Below are 21,630 nucleotides of genomic sequence, written 5' to 3' on the forward strand. Positions count from 1 at the left end.
GCGAGATAAGCTATCTCGCTGCTCCCCAATGCCATGTATGGCAGATGGGAGGGTGTACTCTTGTTCTTACAAATGAATGCCTACACTGAGACAAAGAATGCATACCCACTAATGGCAATTATGTGCATTATTTTTGTTTGTTTGTTTTTTTGCATGACGAATGAAACGTGATTGAAAAACTTAAAAAAATAATCAATATGTCTGTGAAGAGTTTTTATTTCTGTAACCTCATGAAACATGTTTAAAGGTGGTCACACCCTTGCATTAGGCATGCAGTGGTAGCCAGCACTTGCAATCGTGGTTGGGGGTCAATAGAGGAAACAATATAGTAGGTCCTGAGTCTGCAGGAATTTACCCGAGACAGTATGGGGTCAGTGGACTCAATAGGTCCATCACCATACCCATTTACCTGCTTGTTATTTGCAACAAAACTGTTAGTAATATCATCATTTATAATACTATTTGGGCCTTAAGTGAACAGTAAAAACATTCAGTAACTGCTTGTATTTCAATGCATTATTTTTTTATTTAATCACCGGTCATAGGTGAGTATGGCTCTAAAGCATGGTTTCCCTTGGTGCTACAGCTATCGCGCAAAGAAGTATAGTCACTATATTTACCACCTGCTCTATGTATAGAAGATGTTCACTTGGTCTCACAGGCAAATATATCTAGTGATAGCAGCTTTACACACAAGCCTTCAAGAGAAACAGATAAATAATTATCCAGCTGCCGACTCACCATCATGGTGCTATTTGTCACATTTATTCATGTAAATATTGTGACACAGTCAGATTAGGAGGTCCCTCTCCTGGGTAGGGGACTCCTTCCTTACACACACACACAGCAGCAGGGAAGCAGCACACCAGTCTGGATGCAAGTACAAGCTGGTCGGCGCCAGTCTTTATTGTACAATGTCAGAAACATAAAGAAAACATAAATATAAATCCTAGCCCTGTCGGGGCACTAACTTCACAGGTAGTTCCCTCACTACCAGAACCTGGCAGGGCCTAATGCTCTCGCCAGCAACAAAAGCACAGCACAACACTCACGTTAGGTTTCCAAGTGTCTCTGAGCAAACTCCCTGCCTGCTCTCCCAGGTGAGACAATCAGCCCTAAACAAACTAGGCTTATATTGGCCACTCTCAGGTGGAAAACTAACAATCCTGTTACCAGGCTGCGAGAACCAAAACCTGGAGTGGCCATGGGTGGAGCCCTCCCTCTCCTCTCACCCACAACCCCCAGGTCCCAAACCGGCTTTTCAAAAAGCCGAAACTCAAGCCTGCTACACTGCAGACTTTCTCCTGGGGGTTTAAAACACAAAAGACAGGAATCTGGGACAAATGTACCTGCCACAGACCACTTTACCAGTGATCCTATCACAATATGTTAATGGCCATAAAAATTAAATCTAATTACTTCCTGGTTCCCCAACTTCCCATCTTCAGACCATTCCTCCCTCATCTTAGTTGTCTTCAATATCCCTATCGATGTCCCCACTGACCCCTTTGTTTCCAAACTCCTTACTCTCACATTTCTCTCTTCCATGTAAGTGGACACTCACTTGATCTGGTTTTCACTCACCATTGCGATATTCCTGATTTTAACAATTCCCGTTTCCCTCTCTCTGACCTTCTTTCTTTTAACTTATCCCTCACTCCTTCTCCACTTCTGTCTCCCAAGGCTACCATCACCAAGCATTACCATAAGGCTATTGATACTGTGTCCTTATTCTCCCTGTTCGACACACTTCTCTTCCCCAGTTTCTCTCTCTTCTGCTCTAGACTCTGTTGTTCTGGCAGTCACCACTCACCTTCGCAGATCCACACCTCAACCTTTGCATTCCAAATGTACCAGATACCTGCACAAATGTTCATGACATACCTAGCAACAGTGGGTGAGATCACGCTACAATGCAGACTTCCTCCATTTCAAATTTATGTTCTTAATCTTCTGTGCTGCCCTTTCCCTCTCTAAACAGTCTTATTTCAAAACTCTTATCTCCTCTCAAACCTCCAACGCCCTGCCGTCTTTTCAGTACATTTAAATCCCTACTCTGCCCTCACCCCCTTCCTACACCTCCTCTCTCTGCCCTTAATTTCACCACCCACTTATCCAAAATTAAATTAATCTGTCAGGACATCACATCCCACCAGCCACTCACCTTTCCCACCTGCCACTCCTCTTCTTCCCCATCCATTTTACCAACTTTCTTCTACCAACTATCCGAAGATGAAGTCAGGGCCCTAATCCAGTCCTCACTTCCTTCCACTTTTCCCATTATCCTCCTTCCACCTCGTCCACTCCCTCTCTCTCCTTGCCTGTTTCGATCTTGCTCATGTCTTCAACCTCTCCTTCCCATCAGACACTGTCTGCTCTGCATTCAAGCATGTCATTCTCTCCCCCATTCTAAAAAAATCCACCCGTGATACAGACACTCTCTTTAATGACCACCCAATCTCTCTCCTCCCAATTGTCCTACTCCCTGCTTGACCCATTTCAGTCTGGATTTCATCCTTTCCACTCCACAGATACTGCCCTCACTAAAATTAGTAATTACCTTCTTGCTGCAAATAAAAGCAAATACTGTACTCTGATCATTCTCCTTGATCTCTATGCTTTTGAATCTGTGGACCACCCTCTCCTCCTGCAAATCCTTCACTCCCTCTGTCAGTATGATACTGCCCTCTCATGGCTACATCTCTGACCATTATTTCTATGTCTCCTCTCATGACTACATCTACCTCTCCTGCCCTAACCTTTCCTCCTCTCTGCTCACTCATATCTCCAGCTGTCTTTCTGCTATTTCCTCCTAGATGTTCAAGCGCTTTCTTAAACTTAAAATGTCTACCTGAGCTGATAATCTTCCCACCCAACCAAAATAACCTCACCTCCCTCAATTTCTAAACTATTAACAGCACCACCATACAAGTGCGCTGTCTTGGAGTTATCCTTGACTTCTCCCTCTCCTTCAAACCACACATTCAGTACCTTTTGCTGTGTTGCTGTTTCCATCTCAGAAATATCTCTAGGATCAGATCCTTACTCACCTTTGAGGCAACTAAGACCCTCATCCATTCACTGATCCTCTGTAGACTGGACTACTGTAACCTCCTGTTATCTGGCCTCTCTGCCTCCCACCTCTCTCGACCAATCTTTCCTCACTGCCTGGCTCATCTTCCTCCCCAAACATATCACCCACTCATTGGTTATCTATAGACTGGACTACTGTAACCTCCTCTTATCTTTCCTCCCTGCCTTCCTTCTCCTACAAACCCTACACTGGCTCCCATTCTGCTTCAGAACCCAATTGAAGCTTCTCACACTCACTTATAAAGCTCTCACCAATCCTCTTCTATTTACATCTCGACTTTATGTCCCTTCACACTCCTGCCTGCCCGCTTTGCTCCACAAATGAATGCCACCTCTCCTTCCAACTGATTACTTCCTCCCACCTCCAAGACTTTGCTTGTGCTGCTCCCTACCACTCGATCTCTCTCCAGACTTTGCACTTCTCTTCAAATCTTTCAAATGGGCACTCAATACCCACTTCTTTACCAAAGCCTTCCAGCTCTCATCCCACTGTTTCTTGCTCACAGTCTCTTTCCTGTAGGTCACCCCTGTCTGTCACTCCCCTTTAGATTGTAAGCTCTCATGAGCAGGGCCCTCTTCCCTCATATGCATTTTCTTCCCTCACCTATACCATTGTCTCCTCCCCCCTGCCTACAGTGGCACCAAACATTTGGGTTCTGCTGCCCTGCTGCTTATGTGGGTATTATGACTGCTGATGCAGCAGTGTTTACAGACATTGTCCATGTTCTGCAATGTCCTGTACTGTAAGTCACTTTTTTCTTTTTTTTATTCATACTGTTTCTGTCTATGCACTTTGTAAGGTTTTGCGGACCCCTTGTGGTGCCATATAAAAAAGGGATAATAATACTAGTAAAATTAATTCTAATCCAATTATGTTTAAGCAAACTGTAAGAAAGATAAAACATGCTCAGGTGACAATAGTTTTAATATGATCAGATGTACAGTAGATGTCTGAATAAGTTGCCAATACGATCAAGAATGTTGGGACATTTTCATCTGATGTGGTTGGATTAAAGCTTCGTTGAATTGTATTGACATCGACATCAATTTGTAACTGGATAATTTTTTCAAAAGAAGTTGGGAACTGAAAATCTAACCTTATCTTCCAAATACTCTATCTAATAGTATATCCAGCCAATAGTAGGTTTTAAAAAAAAAAAAACATGAGCAGTATATTCTGTTCAATAATTGGTTTTAAATTATGAATAATTGTTGCACTTTTAGCCAGCCTTACTACTGTTAAGGGGCCTATCCATTACACGACTTTGTGAACAATCCAACCAAAACCTCCTTTTGGTCACATTGTTCACAACATCGTGTAATGGATAGCCGGCAAGGACCAGCGATGCGCGTGCACACTGGGTCCTTGCCGACCCCGACTATCTACTGGACATGCCCGTCAACCTGACGACGCTCGTCAGGTTCGGCATGTTCAGAGATAGGCGGTCGGACTCCTGCACTGAATGACGTTCAGTAAACGCCGTTCAGTGCGGGAAACCGCACCTTCGCAACCTGAAGGTCTGAACGCTAGATGTTCAGTCTTTCAGGTCGCCTAGTGGATAGGCCCCTTATCTATGGGTAAACATTTACTGATCTTTCAAGGCCCTTGAAATTGGTGAGTTTTCCAAACACAGATCAGAGTGTGTGTTCTCTGTATACCCGAGGATACTATGAGAGATTAAGCTGTAGGTAAGATTAGAATTCAGGGGAAGGGTAGGAGAATCACTCAAAAACTCGAAAACATACCTCCCAACATTGGTGAGCAAGCAGGACAGGGGCCGTAGCCACATCATGGGGGCAGTGTGGAGACGCCATGGTTGGGGTGTGGCCATATAGGGAGGGGCATGTCTAATGCTGAAAAGCACTAGGCTGGCTCTTAAGCTGACTGACAGAAAATGGCATGACTGACAGAAAAATATGTCGGTCGGATGTAACCACTACACAAAATATTGTGCAACTGCACAATATATCATTCAGTGGCCACATCCAGGAGCATGGTGTAGTTCAAGATATCTTCTAATCGGCCTGCACTGCACAATAGTACTTACAAACTAGACGATGTGCCTGATATGTCGGCCCGATCTGCCATATCAGATGACGTATCGTCTAGTATGTACCCAGCTTAATCCACCTAGGGTCCTCCTGTTATCCTTTCACTCATGTGTGCACCAGTGGCAGGAGTGCACGGCACATGTTCATTGCTCTGCAGAGCAGCAGTGAACACACCTACCACACTAACTGCCTGGCGATTGGGACAATGCAGTCCTTAAAGTAATGATGGGACAGAGCTCTCAAATCTGGACTGTCCTGCCAAAACCAGGATGGCTGGGAGGTATGAGTTAATTATGAGTCACTAAAAATATAACTTGACTTGTCTTACATGAAGAATGTTTTAATGACATTCACAGATATATCTAAAACAAAGTATATATGTAAAAGTGTCTATACTTTGATGGGACTTCACATATTTATTTCAGTTCAATATTTTTCAGCTAAGAGGCTGCAGTGTCTTTGTGTTGGATTACTGGACTCTAAATACAGACTGAATATATCTCCGGCTCAATGGGTCTGATGGGGGGGGGCACCATTGGCTACGATACAGACCTGTCCTAGTTAGCCAGTGTAGTGCATACCGAAGTGAGAGCGGTTACACTACACATTTACACACACATCACCATAGGGCACTGCATAGGGGGGCCACTACTGGGGGTACTGCATAGGGGGGGACTGCTACTGGGGGCACTATATAAAGGGCACTGCATAGGGGGGGTACTACTAGGGGCACTATATAAGGGGCACTGCATAGGGGGGACTACTACTGGGAGCACTATATAAGGGGCAGTGCATAGGGGGGACCACTACTGGGGGTACTGTATAAGGGGCACTACTGGGGACCTGCATGAGAGGGACCACTACTGGGTACATTGCATACTGGGAGTACTGTATAAGGGGCACTGCATTAAGGTGCATATGGAATGGAAAGGAATGTTGAAAGTGACAAGAAAGGGGTATGTGTCATGTTGACACGCCCAATTTTTAAGTGACCACGCCCATTTTTTAGCGTGCGCACATAGGGGGGGGCTCCATTTTTCAATTTGCACTGAGCTCCAAATACCCTAGTTACGACACTGGTGTGTGGGGGTGTCACTGACTGGCAGAATGGGGAGTGTGTGTGTGTGTGTGCAATAGCGAACGCAGGGGGGGTTTCTGAGTACCTAGAAACCCCCCCTGACAGACCATTTTTTTTTTTTCAGAGATGGAGACAGCCTTGTCTCCATCTCTGCACCAGCCGCGGGCCACCCTCCACGATCGGAGCTGCTCGGGCACTGCCTACAGTTCTCCCAGAGCAGGGAGTGTGGGAGAAGGAGGATCACCCAGCAGCCCGGCAGTAACACAGGCAGCCTGCATTCGTCACCTTTCACTTCTCCAGAGTCCCGTTCAGCCCGGCTAGCTGACCAAGTCGTGAATGATTAACTCCTTGGATGAAGCTGTGGGGGACACAGTGTGTGCTGCTGCTGTATGTGACAAGGGAAGGAATGAATAGGGAATATAGGCCCTCATTCAGAGCCGGACGCTCTGAGCAGAGCGGACGCTCTGAGCAGAGCGCACGCTCTGAATGAGGGCCGTCCCCCATAATTATGGAGCGTCCTCCTGGACGCTCGTATAGCTGTGGGTCACCACCCACAGCCTATACGAGCGTGCAGGTTGATGGCCGCGATGGTCTTGACCATCGCGACCATCGCCACTGCGAGCCGGAGCCTGCGGTTGAGTTTCTCAACCGCAAGGCCCGGAGTGATTTTGGCTCTATCAGAGCCAAAATCACTCCCACTGACATCACTAGTGATGTCAGTGGGCCGGCTTCTGACGGTAGGCGTTCCCTTGGGAATGCCCCCGTCTGGGAGGCACGCCCCCGGCACGCCCACCAAAGGGGGTGTGCTGTCAATCAACATCGACAGCACGCCCCCTTTGATCAGACACAACTAGCGAAGGAAAGTCCTTCGCTCGTCGCGTCTGGCGCATGCGCACGACGGAGCTCCCTCCGTCATGCGCATGCGCAGTGAACACCATCGACCCACTTGCGAGCGGACAGCCGCTTGCGAGTGGGTCTGAATCAGGGCCATAATTGCTTAATTGTTTGTGTTGTCCTGGTCGGAGTCTGAGATAGACACTATCTCTGTTTATGTGCAGCTGGGGTTAAAATGTGACCTGTGTACCAGCATGCAGTTTGGAGTCTCCACTGTGTGAAGTGACAACAGTGGAAGTTCCTATCCACATAACATTATCTCCTTCTCCCTGTCCAAAAGAACAATCTGCTTTTTGGTCATGATAGTCTGTGCATGGAATATATATATATATATATATATATATATATATATATATAGTTTTTTGATTTTTTTTTTAATTCAACCGTTTGGAAACCCCCCTTCAAAATTCCTGCGTCTGCCCCTGGTGTGGGGGGTCACTGGCAGGCAGAGGAGAACGTGTGTGTTACTAACAAGCAGAGGGGAGTGTGTGTGTGTGGGAGGGATCACTGACAGGCAGAGGGGAGTGTGTGTAAGGGGGGGTCACTGACAGGCAGAGGGGAGTGTGTGTGTGTGTGTGCGTGCGTGGGAAGGTGTCACCGACAGGCAGAAGGGAGTGTGTGTGTGTGTGCGGTCACTGACTGGCAGAGGGGAGTGTGTGTGTCGATTGTGTGTGTTTGTGGGAAGGTGTCACCTACAGGCAGAAGGGAGTGTGTCTATGTGGGGTCACTGACTGGCAGAGGGGAGTTTGTGTGTGTGTGTGCGTGTTTGTATGTGCGTGTGTCTGCGTGTGTGGAATGTGAGTGTGGGGGGGGTCACTGATAGACAAAGGGGAGTGTGTGCAAGGGGGGCACTGACAGGCAGAGGGAAGTGTGTGTGGGGGAGGTCACTGACAGGCAGAGGGGCGTGTGTGTGGGAGTGTCACTGACTGGCAGAGGGGAATGTGTATGTGTGGGGGGGGGCACTGACAGGCAAAGGGGAATGTGTGTGAGGATCACAGAGAGAATATGTGTGTGCGGGGGGGGATCACTGACATACAAATAGGTATGTGGGGGGAGATCATTTACACACAGAGTGGAATGTGGGGGATCGCAGAGAGAGAAAGGGGAATGTGGAGGGGATCGTTGGGGGAGAGAGAGGGAATGTGGAGAAGATCGCTGAAAGAGAGGGGAATGTGGGGGGGATCGCTGAGAGAGTAGAGAATCTGGAGGGGATCGTTGAGAGAAAGGGAAATGTATGGGGGTGTCACTGAGATGGGGGAATGTGGGGGGATCGCTGAGAGAGAGGGGGATGTGGAGGCGATAGCTGAGAAAGAGAGAGAGGGGGATGTGGAGAGGATTGCTGAGAGAGAGGGGAATATGGAGAGGATCGCTGAGAGAGGGGAATGTGGATGGGATCGCTGAAAGAGAGATTGGAATGTGGGGGGGATTGCTCAGAAAGAGAGGAGAATCTGAAGGGGATCGTTGAGAGAGAGGAGAATGTATGGGGGTGTCACTGAAATGGAGCAATGTGGCGGATCGTTGAGAGAGAGAGGAATGTGTGGAGATCACAGCGAGAAATGTGTGTGGCTGCCTGGTACAATAAAGTTTTTTTTTTTTTATTGAGACAAGGCCCATGTGATGTCATGACATTATGTTCGCCACATTACCAACAGAGGAGTAGCCAGAAGCAGGGTTGGATTATAGGGAGGACAACAGGGGCTATCATCCTGAGGCCCCCACACATAGGGGGCCCCCACAGTGTCCCCAAGATGAACTGTTTTCTTCTTTTTTTCTTTAATCTGAGCTGCCTGCTGCTGCCCGTGATTAATCTCCGCCCTGATATTTGGCTCTTCTCTCTTCTGCTGCTGCTGGCCAACATGCAGTTCCCTGCCTCTGAAGCAGTAAGTAATGTATATGTGTACTGTGTCCATGTCTGTGTATGTATATATATTTATATATATATATATATATATATATATATATATACAGTATATGTGTGTGTGTATATATAGTCTATATGTGTGTATATATATATATATATATATATGTGTGTGTGTGTATATATATATATATATATATATATATATATATATTGGTCGAAGTGGGAATTTTTAAGTGGGGGTATGGAGAATTTAAGGCTGTACCTATGTACGTGCCGAAGGTGCTTGCACATCGTAAAAGGGGATGTGGCCACTCAAAAGAGGTGAGATCTTAAGGCACGCCCCCATGTCATCAATGTAGTGTACCACACTGAAGTACCCCTTATACACATTATGCCACACAATATATAGTGCCCTTATAACACATTATGCCATGCAGTAGTAGTGCCTCTTATACATTATGCCACACAGTATTGCCCCTTACACATTATTCCACACATAGTAATGCCTCTTACACATTATGTCTCACAGTAACACCCTTTACAAATTATGCCATGTAGTATTAGTGCCACTTACACATCATGCCACAGCTCTCGCGCAGCCTTTTACTGCCCCCTGTGTTCCTCCAACATCCTATAACCTACCTCTGATGAGCAACCATCAGTAGCCTCTTACCTCCCAGTCAGCAGCAGCAGGTGTACAGCACCACTGCGGCCTTGAAACATCAGCTATGTAAGTATGTGTTGAGTATGGGATGCCGGCGCTCAGTATCCCGACAAGGTTAGGACACTGATACCTGCCGATAAGTATCGTAACCCTTCCCCTAAAGCTAACCCTCCCTTCCTGCAGCCTAAACTTAACCTTCCCCCTCGCAGTCTAACCCTAATCTTCATCCCAGCCTAACCCCTCTCGGCACACAGAGCATCCCCTTCCGTTACAGCACAGACCCCTCTCACATCACTGACCCCTCTCACCACAGAACCCCCCTCACAGCACAGACCCCCTCTTTCTCACATTTATTGACCCCCTCACCTCTCAGCACAGACCCCCCCTCACAGCACAGACCCCTCTCACATCACTGACCCCTCTCACCACAGACTCCCCCCCTCACAGACCCCCTCTCACATCACTTACCCCGCTCACCACAGACCCCCTCTCGCATCACTGACCCCTCCCCCTCACAGCACAGACCCCCCCTCACAGCACAAATACTTTTCCTGACATCACTTACCCCACCCCCTTATCAGACTGCTGTTCCCTCAGCACTGGGTCAGAAGCACCTTACTCCACTCTCAGCTCCGCCCAGAGCCTGATCAAGGTGTGGTCACGGGGGCACAGCCATTTATTGACGGCCAGGTCCGGAATGAGGAGGAACATGTGTAGCAGAGCACTGCTACCAAAAGATTGCAAGAACAAAACAACTGGTTTCCATGGAAAGAGTGCAGCACACAGCGCGCCATCATTTCTAATCTGGGGTTGTCCGTGAGCTAATTAGCTCATGGACTGGCAGCCAATCAAGAGCCGCCGCTGCGGCCGCTCCTGATTGGCTGTCTGTCCGCGAGCTCCAATTAGCTCGCGGACAGTCCCAGATTAATAATGATGGCTGGTCTGTCTTTCCATGGAAACCAGTTTGTTCTTGCAATCTTTTCTTTTTGCAAGAACAAACATCTTCACGGCGGGCAATGGGAGGCACGGCAGGAGGGCTCATATATATATATATATATATATATACATACACACATATATACATATATATACACACACATAAATATATATATATATATGTATATATGTGTGTGTATATATATATATATATATATATATATATATATATAACAAAGTAATATAAGTGGCGCACAAAGCTCATGCAATGATTACTCCAAAAAGTATTTATACAGGACACTCCCTTATAAGGTGGCTGCCAATCTCCCACAAGATGATCTATTCATACAATCATTAAGGAATAATAAAAATAATGAAGGAACGGCGCCTTCAGTGTACCAGTTTCTTAGTTTAGATGCTTCACAACAACAATGTTCATAGAGAGTCCATATGATCTTTCAAGGAAGTCCTGACGGGATTTCCGTATACAGTGCTCCAGAAAATATTTGCTCAAACAAAGAAAAAAATTAAAAAACACATAGTGTAACCTGATAATATATAAGACTTATGCTAATTTCACAGAAATAACGTGATCATGCAAAAAAACACATAAAGTGTCAGAAAAAACATTAATCAACACCCAAAAATTTTTTAGCCTCGTACCGACTGCAGCTTTTCATAAGGTATTGTATATAAGGTCTCTTTGTCCTTAGGTGAACTTCCACTTCAATAAAGAGCCAGACATATAAAAAAACAAGAAAAGAGAGCCTCCAGATCGTGTGATACGTTCTAACACACACAATATTTAATTAAACATACAAAGAAGACTCGTACAATTTAACAGTATAAAATGGGCTTATCTGTCCAAAGTGTTATAGAGATGGTATACAGTATTTCCAATTCTCCAGCTCTCAATGCGTTTCGTCCCACTGTACTCTCTGGGGACTTCCTCAGGAGTAAATTTAAAAGATGAAGGTACTCTCACAAAAGTGCACATATTTATGCCTGTGTCTATTAGGTTAATGACCTGCTCCAGGTGATCGGCGGCATCCTTAATCTCACATCCACGCATGCGCGAGAGTGCCCAACTCTCGCGTTAACTAATGCGGGGACAGCGCTATTCCGAGGGAAAGATTTTACACTCCTGACATAAGTGTTCATGCGCTATATTTAGTCATGCAGCCTTAACTGCAGATGAGGATCAGTGTCTTTTGCCTCTAGTGCCGCTATTGATTTTTGACAGCATGATTTAGACATCACATGACCCGTTGCCATATTTGTGTAGTCCATGGCGGCTGCCATTTTGGAGTAGCTTAGGGTAATAATAGAGAATAGGAGATAGATCCGATCATCTGGCTCAGGTTTACAAGTTGAGAAAAGCTCAATAAATAAAGTGACAGGTGCATTAAGTACATTCATCAAAATCAACAAGACTATATATTTAAATTAGGGGTGTGCACCGGCCACTTTTCGTGTTTTGTGTTTTGGTTTTGGATCTGGATCTTTCTTCGTGTTTTGGATCTGGATTGGTTTTGCCAAAACCACCCTTGCGTGTTTTGGGTTCTGGGTTTTGTGTTTTGGATCTGTATTTTTTTGAAAAAAAGCATAAAAACAGCTAAAATCACAGAATTTGTAGGTTTTTCTGCTCCTATGCTATTATTAACCTCAATAACCTTAATTTCCACTCATTTCCAGTCTATTCTGAATACCTCACACCTCACAATAGTGTTTTTATGTCCAAAAGGTTGCACCGAGGTAGCTGGATGACTATGCTAAGCGACACAAGTGAGCGGCACAAACACGTGACCCATCTAGGCGTGAAACTGCAGTGGCAGACAGGATGGCATTGAAAAACTAGGCCCCAAACTGTACATAATGCAAAGAAAAAAAAGAGGTGCAAGATGGAATTGTCCTTGGGCCCTCCCACCCACCCTTATGTTGTATAAACAGGACATGCACACTTTAACAAACCAATCATTTCAGCGCCAGGGTCTGCCACACAACTGTGGCTGAAATGATTGGTTCGTTTGGGCCCCCACAAAACAAGCTGGCAATTTATCTGTCCCTGCACAAACTGGCTCTACGGAGGCAAGATGTCATCCTCATCCTCCTCATCCACCGATTCCTCACCCTCTTCAGTGTGTACATCCTCATCCTCACAGAGTATTAATTCGTCCCTGCTGGAACCACAGGTCCCTCTGTACGTTCTGGAGGCTGGTCTCCCTGGAAGAGTTGATAATTCATTTTATGAACATCATCTTCTCCACATTTTGTGGAAGCAACCTCCTACGCCTTTCGCTGACAAGGTTCCCGGCTGCACTAAACACTCTTTCGGAGTACACACTGGAGGGGGGGCAACTCAGGTAAAATAGAGCCAGTTTGTACAGGGACCTCCAAATTGCTTCTTTTTCCTGCCAGTACAGGTACGGACTGTCTGACATGCCTACTTGGATGCTGTCACCGATGTAATCCTTTAACAGACAGACGCACGCTTGTCGCTGCTGCTTTGAGGATTCAAGTGCGGCTACAGCCCACACAATTCACAAAGACAGAAAAAAAAAAGAATATTTTTATTGTTTGTGGAGCACACTTTGAGGGTTACACCACCCTTTAACAGACAGACGCACGCTTGTCGCTGCTGCTTTGAGGATGCAAGTGCGGCTACAGCCCACACAATTCACAAAGACAGAAAAAAGAAGAAGAATATTTTAATTGTTTGTGTAGAACACTTTGAGGTGTCACCACCCTTTAACAGACAGACGCACGCTTGTCGCTGCTGCTTTAAGGATGCAGGTGCGGCTACAGCCCACACATTTCACAAAGACCAAAAAAAAAAGAACAATATTTTAATTGTTTGTGTAGAACACTTTGAGGTGTCACCACCCTTTAACAGACAGACGCACGCTTGTAGCTGCTGCTTTAAGGATGCAGGTGCGGCTACAGCCCACACAATTCACATAGACAGAAAAAAAAAGAACAATATTTTAATTGTTTGTGTAGCACACTTTGAGGGTGTCACCACCCTTTAACAGACAGACGCACACTTGTCGCTGCTGCTTTGAGGATGCAAGTGTGGCTACATCGCACACAAGTCACAAACACATTAAAAAAATAGTTTTTTATTTTTTGGAACACTTTGAGAGTTACACCACCCTTTAACAGACAGATGCACGCTTGTCGCTGCTGCTTTAAGGATGCAGGTGCGGCTACAGCCCACACATTTCACAAAGACCGGAAAAAAAAGAACAATATTTTAATTGTTTGTGTAGAACACTTTGAGGGTGTCACCACCCTTTAACAGACAGACGCACGCTTGTCGCTGCTGCTTTAAGGATGCAGGTGCGGCTACAGCCCACACAATTCACATAGACAGAAAAAAGAAGAATATTTTTATTGTTTGTGTAGCACACTTTGAGGGTGTCACCACCCTTTAACAGACAGACGCACGCTTGTCGCTGCTGCTTTAAGGATGCAGGTGCGGCTACATCGCACACAAGTCACAAACACATTAAAAAAATAGTTTTTTATTTTTTGGAGCACTTTGAGAGTTACACCACCCTTTAACAGACAGACGCACGCTTGTCGCTGCTGCTTTAAGGATGCAGGTGCGGCTACAGCCCACACATTTCACAAAGACCGAAAAAAAAAGAACAATATTTTAATTGTTTGTGTAGAACACTTTGAGGGTGTCACCACCCTTTAACAGACAGACGCACGCTTGTCGCTGCTGCTTTAAGGATGCAGGTGCGGCTACAGCCCACACATTTCACAAAGACCGAAAAAAAAAGAACAATATTTTAATTGTTTGTGTAGAACACTTTGAGGGTGTCACCACCCTTTAACAGACAGACACACGCTTGTCGCTGCTGCTTTAAGGATGCAGGTGCGGCTACAGCCCACACATTTCACAAAGACCAAAAAAAAAAGAACAATATTTTAATTGTTTGTGTAGCACACTTTGAGGGTGTCACCACCCTTTAACAGACAGACGCACGCTTGTCGCTGCTGCTTTAAGGATGCAGGTGCGGCTACAGCCCACACATTTCACAAAGACCAAAAAAAAAAGAACAATATTTTAATTGTTTGTGTAGCACACTTTGAGGGTGTCACCACCCTTTAACAGACAGATGCACGCTTGTCGCTGCTGCTTTAAGGATGCAGGTGCGGCTACAGCCCACACAATTCACAAAGACAGAAAAAAAAAGAACAATATTTTAATTGTTTGTGTAGCACACTTTGAGGGTGTCACCACAATTTAACAGACAGACGCACGCTTGTCGCTGCTGCTTTAAGGATGCAGGTGCGGCTACAGCCCACACATTTCACAAAGACCAAAAAAAAAAGAACAATATTTTAATTGTTTGTGTAGCACACTTTGAGGGTGTCACCACCCTTTAACAGACAGACGCACGCTTGTCGCTGCTGCTTTAAGGATGCAGGTGCGGCTACAGCCCACACAATTCACAAAGACAGAAAAAAAAAGAACAATATTTTAATTGTTTGTGTAGCACACTTTGAGGGTGTCACCACCCTTTAACAGACAGACGCACGCTTGTCGCTGCTGCTTTGAGGATGCAGGTGGAATCTAGACGGGATTTGGAACCGAGGACACACTACCTCCATCAATTGTCTAAATCCCACTGCACTAATGTCGGATACCGGACGCACGTCTAACACCAACATAGCAGTCAAGGCCTCAGTTATACGTTTTGCTTCAGGATGACTGCTGTCGTACTTCATCCTCATCGCTAGGGACTGTTGGAGGGTCAATTGTTTAGTAAAAGTAGTGATGTTCCTACTTCCTCTCTGGGATGATGAACAACTCCCAGCAGCAGCACCAGCACTAGGAGGAAGTGGTTCTTGATCTTTCCCTATTTTATTTTTATCGGAGAAAGTTTGGTCCTCCATTTATGTTATATTGATATATATACGTGCGGCTAAAGCGCACACAAACACAGAAAATATTATTTTATTTTTGCTGGAGAGTAGTGCACTTTGTGGGTTACACCACCCTTTAAGAAATGAGCCAGCCGGCTCTTTACTTATGGGACACAGGCGCACGCTTGGCGCTGCTCCTTTGTTGATGCACGTGCAGCCACAGTGCACACAATTCACAAACACAGAAAATAATTTTTTTTTTGGTTTGGACTGGAGTGTACTTTCGGGGGTTACAGCACCCTTAACGGTCAAGCCAGCCGGCCCTTTACTTATGACACAGGCGCACGCTTGGCACTACTTTGTTGATGCACGTGCGGCTACTGCGCACACAATTCACAAACACAGAAAATAATTTTTTTTTTGGTTTGGACTGGAGTGTACTTTCGGGGGTTACAGCACCCTTAACGGTCAAGCCAGCCGGCCCTTTACTTATGACACAGGCGCACGCTTGGCACTACTTTGTTGATGCACGTGCGGCTACTGCGCACACAATTCACAAACACAGAAAATAATTTTTTTTTGGGTTTGGACTGGAGTGTACTTTCGGGGGTTACAGCACCCTTAACGGTCAAGCCAGCCGGCCCTTTACTTATGACACAGGCGCACGCTTGGCACTACTTTGTTGATGCACGTGCGGCTACTGCGCACACAATTCACAAACACAGAAAATAATTTTTTTTTTGGTTTGGACTGGAGTGTACTTTCGGGGGTTACAGCACCCTTAACGGTCAAGCCAGCCGGCCCTTTACTTATGACACAGGCGCACGCTTGGCACTACTTTGTTGATGCACGTGCGGCTACTGCGCACACAATTCACAAACACAGAAAATATATTATTTTTTTAGCACTTGGGGGGAGCACCCCTGATGGACAGAGCACCCCCTGGACAACACTGCAGCACTCCTTTAGGACTGGGACACTGCACAGGACTTTGGAGTGGACACAGCCCCTATGGAGAACTGACTGCACAACACAGTCCAGCCAGCCCCTATGGACTTTGAAGTAGTGGACACAGCCCCTATTAACAACAGCAGCACAGCACAACACAGCCAGCCCCTATGGACTTTGAAGTAGTGGACAACAGCAGCACTACACTACACTACACTACACAGCCCTAACTCCCACCCTCCCTCTTCACTGTCCACAGCCGAGTGAGAAAATGGCGCCGACGTGGGTACCTTATATAGGATCCAAAACCCGCGAGACTCGGAAGGCGGGATGATGACGTTTTGCCTCGATTTCAGATCCGAGTCAGGCGGAAAAAGTCGAGCCTGATTCGGATCGGACTCGGATCGGGGGGGCTCGGGGGGGTTCGGATTTCAGAAATCCGAACCCGCTCACCCCTAATTTAAATACATTGAAATGACGTAAAAAGGATCTGACTAAAATGCATCAAAATAAAAATAATAATAATATAATGAATATAAAAGATACAGCTGATCTTAAAATGAAATTAAAATAAAAATTAAAGGGGATCTAAATAAAAGAAAATATTCATAAATGTCAAGAGAATGTGTGTGCGTGTGTATATATATATATATATATATATATATATATATATATATATATGTATAGGCCCCCACACGTTTGTTGCCCAGGGGCCCCCACAGACCTTTAATCCGACACTGGCCAGATGACACTGGAACACTGGAGAAGGTAAGTGTCTGTGGGATGTAAGGGGCTGGCTTGGGAGACACTGTGGGGTTGGAGTTGCAGAAACATGTGGAGGAGGGAGGCCCTACCTATTTTGTCAGCGGCGGGCCCCACAATTTCTGATGGCTGGCCTGACGCAGTTGCTTAGCTTTGGGAAGCCACATGTGGGCGTCTCAATACAAATCCCTGCAGCTGCGACATTTGCATATTTTCGCACAACAAGTTTGCAGCTGTGGTGGCATTAGGATTCATCTCTGATCAGGCCCAAAGTTCACAATGTTAAAATGTTGTAATGTTTATCCAGCTATAAGCACCTGACACATTTGCATAGATATTTGTAAATGTTATTAGGTTTTACATAACCCAAATGGTATTTTAGACTTTGTGATCCTTTATAGAGATAGGATAATAAAGGGAATATTGGTAACAGCTTCTGTCAAGGAAATTAAACTAGGAACCGGAGAGATAATGTACTGAGAAGTTTCTGAAACATATATTAAAATATGTTTAAATTATACAAGCAGATCTAGGTGGACATCACATGGTGAATCTGGTAGGATGATGACAACGTTCTACATGTGTTTGCTTGTATTGGCAGATGGAACTACACCCAATCTATGCTTTCTTAGGGGCCCATTTGTCAATATATATTTGCAGCTTATTCCCCGAAAACACCCATTTTCAGGGGCAACCGCAAATATTTTGTATCCCCCGATACCTGGTGCGATCCCTCCATCCCCACCGGTGCTAGGTGCAATGTGATGCTGCCATATTTACCAACTTCAGGAATGCGATGTATTCTGGAGATTGGCCCCCACAGCTACTGCCATCTGCAATGGACTATATAGCAAAAATACCTGGAGATGGTTCCATAGGAACACACCCCCAGCATTGGCCGCCAAGCATGTGTGTTCTGTAGACTACGCATGCGCTGACGTCCCGGCAGAGGAGTGAAGAGACCACTAATGTGGTCACTTCACTCCTTGTACATTGCAGGGACGGAGTCCCTGTCCCTGTGGGTGCATTTTGTTAAATCACAGCGCTATGATCTCATTCTGCAATGCAATCATGGGTGCTAAAATCATGCCCAGATCGCATTGCAAAAGCGATAATTGATAAATGGGCCCCTTATTGTGATGATCAAGCCAAATTGGACACAGCTCAGGAGCATAACTCAGAAAGGCAGGTGTTGGAAGGGGGAGGGCACCTAGAGAATACCAGGTCCCGCGGCCTAGTATGTCTGGTCTTTGTAGTCTGGGCCATTCGCTACCTGTAGTGTTAGAGAGATAGCATCTGGCCATTTACACTATGCAGACTCCACTGTCATCCAGGATGATCAGTAAAGAGGGGAAGGTGGGATGTCGCGTCTCAAAGGAGATTTTGCCTCTGGGTCCCTCCAATGAAGTTTCTATACAGTGCCACTGACACAGATACAATATTTTGGTAATGCCTAAATGACCTTTCTATACAAAGACATATTTTATCCACAGGTGACTAAACACATATGACAATAATGCATATCTAATGGACAGATACAGTATATCAACAAATTGGACAGAGACTCTACAATGATCAGTCTGCATGATCAAATGTGCTTTGCTTAACTGAATAGGCGAGTGGTTGAAGGGGTTATGTTATGTTTAGAAGAAACTGAGATATTTACAGTTAAAGATAAATAATTAGAGCTTAAGAATTGAACATAACACTTTTATCCACAAAATATATCAGTAAATAGACTACCAACATTTAAAATAACATTGTTACTATGATCCCTAGGTCAACTCATAATAGCTTCATCCAATAATAAAAGTAATTTTCTGAAAATTGTTACATAGGGATCGGTGTGAAAATACAGACGGTGGAAGACCGACAGTAAAGATCCTGACAGGTAAGTATTTCAACTATTACTAATCTAACCCCCCCTAACCCTAACCCTCCCTTAGGGGTGCCTAACCCTAACTTCACCCAAGTGCCTAACCCTAACCCCCCTATAAGTGCCTAAACCTAACCCCCCCTTCCCCGCAGCCTAAACCTAAGTCTCCCAGGGGGGTGCCTAACCCTAACTTCCCCCTGGGGGTGCCTAACCCTAACCCTCCTGGGGGTCCCCCCCGGGAGCCCCTAACCTAACCCTTCCCCCTCCGCGACTGTCCGCGCTCAGAGCCTGGCTTACCTTCGATCGGTAAGCCGGGCGTTGGGCTCCCGGCGTAGGTAAAATGACAGGCATCGGGATTTCGACGCCTGTGATTAGACCCCTGCCGGGATTAGACAGTCGTGAAGCCAGCGGTCGGCATTTCGACCGTCGGCTTCCTGACTGCATCCACTTCCCTCAGCTTCTGAATCTACATGTAACATCATGCCTCCCAAAATGTTTGTGTCACATTGAAATGTTCTACATTCCCGTGAGTATCCCTTGCACTTTTCAATCTGCCTAACTTCCATTACAAGCTCACCATTGGAGACACCTCCTAATAGTCACAGCAGTTGATGCAAAAGCCCTAAATGTGGGTGCAAAATTAGGACTGTCTGCCTAAATTAGGACTGTTGGGAGCTATATAACATACAGACAAAACTGATGAAGTGGTACTTGTCAACATTCAGAAGGTCAACATTCAGAATTTCGACACCAGAATGTGGACGGGTTGTGAATGTTGACAAGGCCATTAGGTCGACAATCAATATGTAGACATGCATTTAGGTCAACATGGCTGAAATGTCGACACATTTAGAATGTTGACATTTACCATTTAGGGTTAGTTTTAGGATTAGGCTAAATAACCCAAAAAACATATGGCAAAATTTGGTGTCAAGATGTTTAATTTCAACATTCTGAATGTGTCCACATTTTAACCATATTGACCTAAAATAAGATATATGGTAAGAACTTACCTATTGTTATCTCTATTTCTACAAAGTCCATAGGGTTCCACAGGATACCTTGGGGTATTGGTGATGACGTCAGGCATCGGACACCACAGAGTAAAATTTTCATCCTCCCAGGATGCACTGGGGTCCCTCTCCTATACCCCACACCTGAGCCAAGGCATCTCAGTTTCGTAACAAGCCATAGACTGGAGGAGGAGAACAAAGAGAGAGAAGAAAGTCTGGAACACACAAGAATCACATTCTCACCAGAAGGAGACGGAAAAACCGGTGACCAGATCAAAGCCCATCTGCAGTACAGGTGCGACAGGGCGGGAGTCCTGTGGAACCCTATGGACTTTGTAGAAATAGAGATAACAAAGATAAGTTCTTACCATATCTCTTATTTTCTAAATCAGGGTCCATAGGGTATCCACAGGATGGGACGCTCCTGTGCTGGAGGGAGAATCCGCCGCCCGAGAGGCGAAGGTATCAAATGCATAATACCTCACAAAGGTATGGACAGAAGACCACGTGGCTGCCTTGCACAGCTGAACTGCAGAGGCACCATGGCGAGCTGCCCATGAAGGACCCACAGACCGAGTAGAGTGAGCATTAAGAGAGGATGGTACAGACAGGCCCTCATGAATGTAAGCCTCATATATTGCCATGCAAATCCATCCTGCCGAGGTTTGCTTAGTGGCAGGCCAACCCTTCTTATGGAAACCATAGAGGACAAACAGAGAGTCTGATTTCCTAAATGAACTGGTACGGTCAACATAAATCCTAAGAGCCCGTACCACATCCAAGGAGGCCTCACCAGCAGATAGGTCTGGGGAATTAAAGGGTGGTACTATAATTTCCTCATTGATGTGGAAACTAGATACCACCTTAGGTAGGAACCCAGGGTGAGTGCGGAGCTCTGCCCTGTCCCTATGAAAAATTAGGAATGAGGGCGACATGAAAGAGCCCCCAAATCTGACACTCTTCTGGCCGAGGCAATGGCCAGAAGAAACAGTCTTAGCTGTGAGCCATTTTAAATCCACTGAGTGGTTCAAGTGGCGGTCCTTGGAGAGCCCTAAGAAACACAGCCAGGTCCAAAGGAGCCACAGGTGGAACAAAGGGAGGCTGTGGGCCTGATTCAGATCCGGACGCTATGCTGTGCTCGCTCGCATTGAGCAATTTTTCACAATCTGCGCATGCGTATGAGTCGCAATGACTTTGCGCGAACCAGTCATTGAGATGGGAAAGTGCTCGCCCATAGCCCGCAGTCGGGCCGCTATTTTGAGTGACAGATAGTGCCGTTTGTGGGTGGTAACAGGGGAAGGTGCTTGAAAAAGGGGGTTTAATGGGTGTGCATAATTAGCAAAGTAGCATGTTTACACACGTGCCTAGGTTGTATTTTAGCCTGAACTGCTCGCAATGTTGTGGTGGGAAAAGGCTACCACAAGCAGTGCGAGCAGCTCTGATGGCTCTCGATGTTCCCGATTAATCCTTAAACTGCCAGAGATGACGTGTGTTGCGAGTGGCAAAGGGGCGTCTTTATACAGGTGCAAGCGCATAGTGCGGCCGCTCACAATTACTTAGTGGGCGGCTTTACGT

The sequence above is a fragment of the Taudactylus pleione genome, unplaced genomic scaffold (assembly GCF_031769625.1).
Source record: "Taudactylus pleione unplaced genomic scaffold, aTauple2 ptg000089l, whole genome shotgun sequence".
Lineage (NCBI taxonomy): Eukaryota > Metazoa > Chordata > Amphibia > Anura > Myobatrachidae > Taudactylus > Taudactylus pleione.